Source organism: Lycium ferocissimum, chromosome 6, assembly GCF_029784015.1.
Source record: "Lycium ferocissimum isolate CSIRO_LF1 chromosome 6, AGI_CSIRO_Lferr_CH_V1, whole genome shotgun sequence".
NCBI lineage: Eukaryota > Viridiplantae > Streptophyta > Magnoliopsida > Solanales > Solanaceae > Lycium > Lycium ferocissimum.
Genome location: NC_081347.1, coordinates 47,408,328 through 47,419,670, shown reverse-complemented (window position 1 = coordinate 47,419,670; position 11,343 = coordinate 47,408,328).

Here is an 11,343-nt window from a genome sequence, read left to right as displayed (position 1 = left end):
GTCAAACCCAAAACCCCCCGGGGTTTGGGAAATGTTGAGTCTAGCCCTATTGTCGACTAGAACTCGAGTGACTACCTTATTGCGACACATAATAGTGATATGCAGTGTGTTGTTGTGATTTGTGCCTTCTTTGGGCAGCTATTTCTCAATAAAGGCAATTTGATATTCCTCCATGACAATGGCGACCATTTCTGCCAAGTTCTCACTGCTTGTCTAAGCAGGGACGTGGGCTCCTTCCAACACCTTCATTAAAGCTAAGCAGTGCTGGGGCGAACTTATCAAAAGTGCTAGTATAGATATATGGGCTAGGGTTTTCTTTAAATGCTCCACAATGTAGTATTCTTTTGGCTGTATTCTGCGCCAGAAATCTTCTACTTCTCCCTGGGTAATAGCCTTCTTTGGATTCCCTTTTTTTCGAGGAGCCCTTTGGGCCAAGTTTTCGGGAGTCTAACATCTTCCCAACCTCCTCATCTCATAAGCCACAGCTACTTACACCACTAATTATTTTCTGGGAGGTGCTGCCACTACTTGAGATACGTGCACAACAACCGGCGCGGGAATCAACACTTTAAATTGTGGGCGTTCCTGATTGGAGAGCTACGCCACCGTTCGCTTAAGTTCTTGCATGGAATTCTGGATGACGGACCTTCATGTGACCCAGTCCTCTTCTTTCTCGATCATGTAAATCACGTTGTTTCCATGGTTAGGCAAAGGATTGGTAATCACATTTGGCGCAGCCGTTTGGCGAACAATCTCATTTCTGTCAATCATATCGTGTATTTTGTACTTTAGATTGATACAATCCTCATTACTGTTCCCTACTCCATTTGAATGGTAGGGCATTTTTGGTCCACCCAATAAAATTGGTTCTGACGTGTTTGGATCAATCCTGCAGCGCTCAATCTTTTAAATAAATCATTTCGGGTCTCCATCAATGGGTTAAATACGTAGACAGGCTTTTTTTCAAAGTTCTGACGTGGCGTATTATAAGCATTTGATGGTGGTTGGTTTTCGTAATTTTTGGGTGTGTTGTTTTGTATAGGTCTGTAAGCAGGTGCGGGAGTTTGGTAATTTGGTTGTGGAGCTTGGTAATTTGGGGGTCGTGTTTGGAAAGTACTTTGTGGAGCTTGATAGTTAGGTGGCGGGGTTTAGAAAGTAGATTGAGCGTAATAGACGTGTATCAGGCTGTATGGAGTGGGTATATAGATATTTGGGGGTGGTGAAGAGCATATTTCCACCGAAGGTTGGAATTCCTCCTTTCTTTTAAGTCTGTGGCTGGAAGTATGCGAAATGTTCGCGATGTCCTCCTTCTTCTTTCTGATAAAGCCCGTCGAGCTTGATCCAGCAGCCTTGCCGGCTACACTTATGATTTGTCCTGATTTGATACCGTCCTCTATGGCCTCCCCTATTTTTAAAAGTTCAGAGAATGGCCTTCTAGCCATTGACAACATTCGGTCATAGAAATCCGTCTCTTCGGAATGGATAAAGATTGAGACTAATTCTTCGTCGCCCATTGGCGGTTGCACTTGAGCGACTTCAGTTTCCACCTACTCGCACACTTGCGGTAGTTCTCGGTGGATTTTGTTTTTATCTTTTCCAAGTAGTACTGGTCTGGTACTATTTCCATGTTGAAACGGAACCTCCCCTTGAAGGCTCCGGCCATATCTTCGTATGTGGTCCACCGGCGTATGTCTTGTGTTGTAAACCATTCAGAGGCTTCTCCAGTTAGACTTCAGCTAAACAGCCTCATAATAAGTGTCTGATTATCTCGGACACCGACCAGTTGGTCACAGTAGGCTCGAAAATGGGCCTTGGGGTAGCCCATCCCGTTAAATATTTCAAATCGTGGCACTTTAAAGCCTTCGAGCAAGTCCAAACCCGAATGAATGCATCTATCATCGAAGCTTAAACCTGTAGCTTTTCGAGCAACTCTCCAACATTTCAGCCATTTTGCGCTCTAATTCCTTATTGTGCATGTCCTGCTCGGCTCTCCACGCCTTTTCCATCTCTTTATAGTGATCAATCTCTTGATGATCTGGTGAGAAGGCATTTGGGATGATAGGTGTGTGGAAAGAACTGTTGGGTGTGCGGGGTGGCTTTTGGGCATGTGAGTGGTTTTTCCGATTGGTAGGAGAAGGGTGCCTAGGCGTATAGTGGAGCTAGGGTGAGTATCTTGCGTGCTAGGTAAGAAGGAACTGAATGAGTGGTTCCGGGAATTCGGACAGCATTGGAGATAGTGGGGTTTTGTTTAAGGTACCAATTCATCCAACAACAATTGGGTTTGGGGTGAACAACATTGTGGTCCCAGTAGGGTAATTGGGGAAGTGATCGGGTAGTGGTGAGCTTAAAGGTGGAAAAGGCGGTCCAGGCCTCCTTGGCTCAGTGGGCGCCTCTTTGGCAGCAATCGCTGTTTCCGCTCTCGTGACCTTCTCTTGGAGGTCAGCAACTTGCTCAAACAGTATCTACATAACGTCATCAGAAGGCGATGATTCTTACAATTCCGGTGTGGGTGACTCCCTAATGGCAAGTTCAGTCCGGTTTCGTTCATCTTCCTAAGTACCAGTCAGTTTTTCTTTACCTCGGTCTTGTTAGGATAGAGATGCTATTGAAGCTTTCGAATCCCAGAAGTAAGCCAGTGTGAACACAGATCAACTTTCTCTTTCTATATGAAAACAGCAACTCAAAGGCAATTGATGTTAGCAAGTCACAGTTTACCCTTTTTTCTACTTAACTAAACATTAGTCTCACAGAATATGCTTTTAAATGTATATAACAATGATGTGATACACTACACACAGACGTATTAGGCTTACAAGACACATTAAGAGTATAGACTAACTTTAGATGAGAAAAGTGTGGCCTAAACTGCAAATACCACAACAGCATTAACCAATAATATAATGAGGACTATGTTACTAGCAGAGTATCAAAACTCACTGAACAATAACAAGCAAGAATTAAAAATCAGCAATTAACACATATAAACTAAACAGGAATTAAAACATGCATAAACATGACTAAATTAGCAACTAACACACTAAATCTAACTAAACAAGGACTAATCTAATAAACTAGCATACACAAACATGATTAAACAGGAATAAAAGCATATATAAACATGCGTTTGCTAGCAATTCACACATATAAGCCTAATTTAAACTAAAAAATATCATAACTATACTAACAGCTTAACACACGTGAACAAAATACAAATACGATGCGAAAAAAAGCTAAAAGAAAGAAATTTACCTTTTGTGAGTGCATCTGATTGTCGATAATTGGACTTGGAAGAATCCTTCCCTCCTTAATCCCCAATACTCAGCCCTAAACACAACAAAGAAACAAAAACAAACTTTAAAACTTAAACTTAACTCGAGAAAATTAAAGGTCTCAAGCAAGAATTGCTAAAGCCCTAGGAATTTTTGAGTTTTTTTTTTTTTAATAAGTTGATATTCGGCCTCAGAAAGTGTGGATTGGGGGTTCTTTATATAGAATCCCAAAAACCCTAAAATCAAATCCTAAATCGATGTGGGATAATTAACAAAACTGAGAATTGTTCGCTCAATTCACCTTTGGACGTCCATGATTACATCTAAATGAACCACGAAGGGTCCGATTTTGAGTGCCTCATATCAATCCGTCCAGCTCTTGATGAGCCAATGAAATTCAAGATTTTAAACTAGTTAAGACAAATCCCATTAATGGGTTTGTACTCCAAATTGACCATGAAATCAGAAAAAGCAAGAAGAAAGATGAAGAAATACTGTGTTTGGTTGGATATAGGTGGAAAAGGGGTGGAGCATTAATTGCTTTGCCCTAAGTGATTCATGCACAGACTGCACAGGCCTCGCGGGCCCGTAAGCATTACTATTTCCGGCATAAGTGATGGATGAGAGAGAAATGAACCCAGCGGCGGCTAGGGTTTCTCTCATGAGAGACCCTTTATGCTTAAGGGGTCGGTTGGTGCAAAAATGGAGAGAAAAGAGGGGCTTTTAACCCTTTATGGTATAGCTGGGCCGGGTTAGGTCCTTATTGGACCGAGTTCGACTGAAAATGAAAGGGAAAGGAGGGGCCTGAGTTAATATACATGTATATACATGGGTATACATGTATATTTATGTATACCAGTGTATATATGTGCATATGAGGAGGGGTAAAAAAAATGCCACTTTAATTAATAATTGAGCATTCGAAATGTCCATTAATTGAACCTTCCAATTATTGCCAAATTAAGCAAAATAAACTCAATTATCCCTAAAAGGGCATGGTCAATTATGTAAATGACTTAAATTGCAATTGTAGTCATAATTGAAATAAACCATGAAATTAATTATTTCAAATATGGCCACATTTGATTTAAACAAGCAATTGAGGATTAATTTTTCAAGAATGATCTTAATTGATTTAAGTCATGAAGTTGGCTATTTAAATTAAGTCCAGGATTGACCAACAATTGATCATTTCAATCATGGCCACAATTAACCATATAGCAAACAATTTGTGAATATAACCACAATTAAATACTTTATTGAGTATGATTAACTCTAAGAAATGCACAAATGTAAATTGATTATTCAAAAAATAAGAGTTGTGAAGTAAAATGATTATCTCATTTAATTAATCATATCTCTTGAATTTAGAGGGAGTAAAATGCTTGCTAACTGATTTTCTGATAATGTTAACAATTAATTATCTTCTTTTTTTAATTAAATTCGGAAAATGCCTCATATTAATTATGAAAATGTGTAAATTGATTTCTAAATGATTTATAATATTACCGAAGTTATTTTGCTAGATGAAATGGCAAAATACTATCGAAACAACTTTATAAAATCATTTTGACTTACAAAAAAATACACATTTCACTCTGTTTGATATCCAAGGACTCTGGATAGTTAAAATAAATTATGGGAGGTCAAAAATTTCAAATTATAACTTGGTACTGATGATTATACATGAGAAAATGGATCACTTTGGTGACATAAGAATTAGTTGTGAGGTGTATTTTTTATACTTGGAAGTAAAGGGCGTCATATACTCTTTATGTTGATTGAGATGGCTTGTGTGATTCATTCCATGGTTGAGCTGATTTATCTAAGCCTTGATATGGCTTATGGCATTGTGACTCGTACTTTCATTGGCATATGATTTCATTGATTTATCATATTTACTTTTGAGTTGGTGTTTCATATTGGGGTTCAAGACTTGAATCATATTTTGAATACTCATCTTGCATACAATATATTCATATTGGGGTTCTAGACTTGAACCATATTTTGAATACTCATCTTGCATACAATATATGTATATAAGGCACATTTGACAGGGGGTGAGGATGTGGCCTATTTGTGAACTCGTGATCCGAGGTCTGTTTCGGAGTGAGTGGACTCGTGATCCGCGGTATATTTTGAAACGAGGGGTACATGTACTTCGCGGATCCCCCATGGGTCATGACTATTGAGCGAATAATGTCTTTAGCATATGTGTACAGGTTTGAGGTATTTGGCCAGTGCATTGCATTGCATTTTATTCTGCATCATCATATGGCTCTTTATGTCTGATTTGGTATGGCCTATTCATATCATTGTGGTGGCATAGATTGGATTATGGACTGCGTCATATTGCAGAGTAATGACTCTGCCTAGGTTTAGAACTTGGTTTTGTGATTATCGTTTGAGATTATTGAGACTCGACAGACTTGTGCTTTAGAAGTTTCATCTTAGATTGTGATTTGGTTATGGGATATTATGTGACCTTGGTCTAGGTATTATGTGTCTATCTGCTTATCTTGTTGATTTTATGCTTATATGTGTGAGCTAATCTTAGTTGTCCTGTGGTGCATGTTCAGTACTTGTTGTTTGTACTGATGCTACTCTTGTTATACTCTTCTTTGAGTGCAGAATCTATTACTAGTTTCAGTTCCCATCCTCGAGCGTGATCCGAGTCTACTCGACAGAGATTTCAGGGTGAACTTTTGGGCTAGATCCGCATTCGAAGACTCTTCTTGTATTTAATTGTCTACTTTGTATTCTTGAGACAGTATTGACATTTGATACTTATACTTCCTATCAGACTTGTATCTATGTAATAATGGTTCTTGTACTAGTCCAGACTAAATTTTGGGTTATTCTTACTTCCGCACTTATCAATTATATAATTTGAATTTGTTAGTTAAATCATTATTTATTTCGACATAATTCTTATATATGATTAAAATGATTTGGGAATGGTTCGCCTACCTAGGGGGAACAGTGTAGATAACGATTCACGAATTTTGTCGTGACAGCACTGAAGTGCCCACCATCCCCGATGTTGATCCGGGCGATCAATTATCCAACTAGATCTCTACCCCCCTCTTGGCTCTTCGGTTGAGAAACTATGAATTTATGCTTTAAAAGCGGTGAGAATCGATCAAGGCCCAATTTCTAACCATTTATACTTTCATTTACCTCATAATGTTTTCAAAAATGGAAATGACTCGATGTTGATCCAAGCCAGCCACCATTATATTTATTTTAGTCAAAATTAATGAAGCCTCGAGTTATGATAACCTTTCTTTTATTTACTTTCGCGTATGTTTCATACTAACCTCACTTTGCCTTTACTTTCCTGTAATAAAAACAATAAAAAAACCTTAAATGTCAAACATGCCACAAAACAAATAAGGCAGATGACGTAGGAGAAGAGGAATACGAGGAGTACAACGAAGACACAATGTTGCACGAGTCTCATAGAGTAAGTATAGTAGTTTGAGAATGATCAAAAGCAGAACTTAGATAAAGCAGAAGCAATTAATCTAGGAGAAGAGGAAACGATCAAGGTAACAAGGATAAGTGCACATTTGGAAGCACCCAAAAAAGAAGAGCTAATAAACTGTTACACCTTGGAAATTTCCCGTTAACGTACAGTGAATAGACTAACGAAGGGCACGACGTATAAAATGTTTTGATAAGTAAGAAATAGCATTTGATGATCCTAATCAAAATTTTAAAGACCTTTGAGGTGAGGGAAGAAGGTTGTCAAGGAAAGCAAGGATATGTTGTGTGTCGGGTAAGATTACGGAGTATGACAAGTTAATGATGGCTTAATGATGTTTTGGAGAAGAGTGATAATGTCCCTTAGATTGGTATTGAGGTGTTAAACAAGTTTCAGAAGGTTCCATAAGGATTGGAGGTCAAACGAATCAACGAACGAACCGGAAAATTTGGGCATTATACGACCAATATCTTGTGTATAAAACATACGGGCCGTATGTTCAACCGTATGTTCTGCCGTAATGAGGGTCTTCACTGGACCAAACATACGATCCAGACATACGGCCAGTATAATATATACGGACCGTATGTTGGTACGTATGTTCGTGTCGAATCGATTTAAAAATGATATAAGGACCCTCTCTCTCATTTAATTCATTTCATTTCTCCTCTCCACACTTCAAGACCACTCTAGAACCCTCTCCACTCTTCATCCACAAGAACCCAAGAGAAATCTATGATCAACTTGATCAAACCAACAAAATCAAGTGTATGAAACACGTTAAAGTTCATCTAATCCGAGGAATTCAAATGGAAGTGGACTAGGGTTTTGGTGCAAGAAGAATATTTCCACTCAAGGTTTATTCCTACACTATATAAGGTAAGTTTTATGGTATTTTCATGTTGTTTAAGGTATTGAGAAGTTGAAACACTTGGATTGTAGAAGAATATATAAAATGGGTCACAAAGATAGGGATAATGAGATTTTGAGTAGTAGTTTGGAATGAGTCTGGAATATTGATGTGTTGTGATTTTAAGTATGCTATGAATTCCATTTATAATATAGGATAATTATTATATGTGAAAAAACACGATAGTGAACTATGGCCATGGTTATGGAGGAATTGAAGTGAAATTGTGAAATGTGGATAATGTAGATGAATGATGATTGTTGCCTATAATATTATGATTGTTGTTATGGATGTTTAGGAGTTGATATGAAATATGGAGAAAGTTGTATAAACAAAGGAAATGCTGCCCAATTTTCCCTAGCTTTAGTAAGCACATTCATATAATCGATTAGCTAATGTTGATGCGAATTCTCTTGAAGGTAGAAATGTGGGCATCGAAGGAGAAAGATCAAACGATAGAACAGCTAAACGAAAAAGTTATGTGAGGCTAGTCCTTTCTTTCTAAGGTATGAATCTTATGGCATGATTTTCCCTCCTTCTCCATGAATCTCCTACATTCCGGAAAACTAAGAGTCTGTGTTCATGAATAGCCATATGAGTTAAAAGATAAGAGATATTATGAACATGATGATGATGAGCTTAAGTCCAAATGTTATATCCCGTATTTTGTACATTGGGATAATCCGAGTTAACCATGAAAAGTTAAGGACAAGACTATTCCGGGATACGAGATTGAGACTTTTGACATCCGATTTTGTTTTAAGGCATAAGTTGCTTATGATTTTATTGGTATGGAATATAAGAAAAATTTGGGGTTAAAAGTGAATTATGGAAAGTAATTATTTCATGAAAAAGAGCCAATGTTGGTCGTGTGGCATTGGGGTGGTTCCCACCCATGGCTTGGCAAATTTTAATTTATCCAAGCCATGTGTGGGCCATGGTACACATGGATGAATTATATATGCACATGTTAGATGAGGAGCAAGACTAATTCATCATTTTTCATACTCTAGAAACTTGGAGAAAACATGGAGAAAAAGGAGAACTATATTCGGCCATGGGCGGCCATTTTTGAGGTCGAGAGAAGTGATCAAAAAATAATTTCTTCTAGCTTTTCAACTCATTGGAAGGTCCTTATTAACATGGAGTGGTTGTTGGAGTAAGCCAACCATTCATTCTTGCAAGCACAACCCTAGCCAAGTTGAAGAACAAAGTGGAAAAGGTAAGGTTTAATCTTCTTTTCATATGTTATGGATGGTTTATGTGTGTTGTAGAGTGTAGAAATGGATGAAATTCATGAAATATTGTATGTTGAAGTTGGGCCGTGTAGGTGTTGGTTGTGTTGGAGTGATGAACTAATTTTAGTTAATATTTTGGATTGTTGTTGTTGTGGATTATATAATGAAAATGAAGGTTTAATGATTTAAATTGAAGTTGTAATCGTTTGTAGGTTGTTGGAGAAGATAATGCGATTTTAATATAGTTTCTTGTATTTATGAGAATGATGTTGTTAATGGGTGGATTGTTGGTGTAGTATATGAATTTGGAAAAAAGAAATGTGTTGTTGTTGTTCCTATTAAATTGGAAGGCTTCGGGTTATGTAGTATATTAGTTGGGTTGTTTTGAATATTGTGCGGGTTGTTTGAAGTGTTCTTGAATCTTGTTTGAATGGTTTCGGATTAATACTTGAACGTGGGTGCATTGGTGTTGGCTTGATTGTGTGTGTGGTTAATTTGAATATAAATGGAATGTTGTCAAATTATGTAGAAAAGAGTTATTGACGTTAGAATGCACTTTGAATTAATTGGTGATGTTGTTAGTATGGTTGTTGGTATTGTTGTTGAAGATTTGGCCGAGTTGAATTCTTGGGGTTGTTGAATTTATAGGGGAAATGCTGCCCAAATTTCTGTAGATAAAGTGATAGCGTGGAATTGGATTCCTAAGTGCTTATGACTAATGTTTGATGTCTAACGACGTTATTGTAGATCTTGAGAAGCCCGGACTTAAGTTTGGATTGGCTTAGAAGCGGACGAGGTATGTAAAGCCTAACCTTTCTTTCTTTTGGCATGTCTTAGTTGTAAGTAGGCTATGACACGAGCCTCGGGGTAACTCTATTCTTGCGATCCGAGCATGTCTACGATTCTTTTTCACCTCTTAACGTTGGCCTTCTTAATGTAGCAGAATTTTGGTCCTTATGTCTTTGGTATGATTGGATTTCCAATGTTGTATAAAGATTTTTGTTCTTAAAGGATTCTATGTCTAATAATGGCCGTAACTTTCGTAGACAGAACCGGATCGCCTCGATATGCTCGTAGGAGGTTCAGTAGCGTATAATGACTCTAACTTTCATAGGCGGGCTCGGATTGGGTTGATACTTGTCCGTGGGTCCCGCGACTTTTCTATGTTTGGTTCTAACGACTTTCTGAAAGAACTTAATGTGACTATTGTCTTAACCATCGAGCGTCGATTACTTACTTATCTATTGAGTCTATAATGATGATTTTTATGCATATGGTTACTCACGACTCCGCTCGTGCATATGGTTGATATATCTTTCGCCGAGTCCCGGGCCGGTTATGCAGTCGTGCGCACTATGATATATTCCGGAGTATGATGTGTTATGGTTGTGAGCTCTCCCCATTTGGAGGGCGGGTTCCCGTTATATTTTGGTGTTATGATGTGTTATGGCGTTATGATGTGTTATGGGATATGTCGGGTTACGGAGATATGAAATCTTCTGGTGTTATCTTTGTGTTATGGAGCCATTGACGGGTGGGCGACCACATTCTGTGCCGGTACATGATTTGTGTTTTAAAAAGTAAACGATTTGATTTTTAGGATATTGCCTTACGTACTTCTTGTTCCGATTATGATCTTGTTTACTATATTTCATGCTTTGCATACTCGGTACGTATTTCGTCTTTGACCAGCACTAACTTCGAATTGCGTTTCGTACCCGCGATACAAACGCCAGCTTTGGTGATCCGTCAGCTTAGGACATTTACTCTGTATTTTTGGAGCGCTCCGCATTAGGAGCCTATCTTAAGTACGGGGCACTTCCGTTGTATATATGTATATGTATATGTCTATGCGAGGTACGGCGGGGGCCTGTCCCGTTATATGATTTACATTATTACTCTTGGTGTAGACATATGTGTGGGTTGTGGGTAGTCATTGGGTTGGGTCTGTGTGATTTTGTGTTAACGTCCCCACTACATATTATAGGCGGCAACTTCTTATGTGCGATGATATATCATGCGAAAGTTGTGGCAATATATGTGTATATATATATATATATATATATATATATTTGTGACGAGATTTAGGCGACGTTTCACTTTACGTATGTATAAGATACGGTTATGCTAGCTATGATACGGACGTTTGATCTTTATGCACGTGTATAAGTTATTTGTGTGCTGTTTCTGTTAGTGGGTGTGTACGGGTGCCCAGCTCGGGCACTAGTCACGGCCTACGGGGTTGGGTCGTGACACCAAAGATTCTAGAGTTCACGATATAATGTTTCTACAAAGCTAATGATGTTAACTATGATTCATTGATGTTGTTTATTATATACACTCACCTTATGTGCTAATTCCTTCAAGTGACAGGTATATGGATACTCAAATGGAATCGGGGTTTACGACCTTATATCACCCCATAAAGTATGGTTTTTT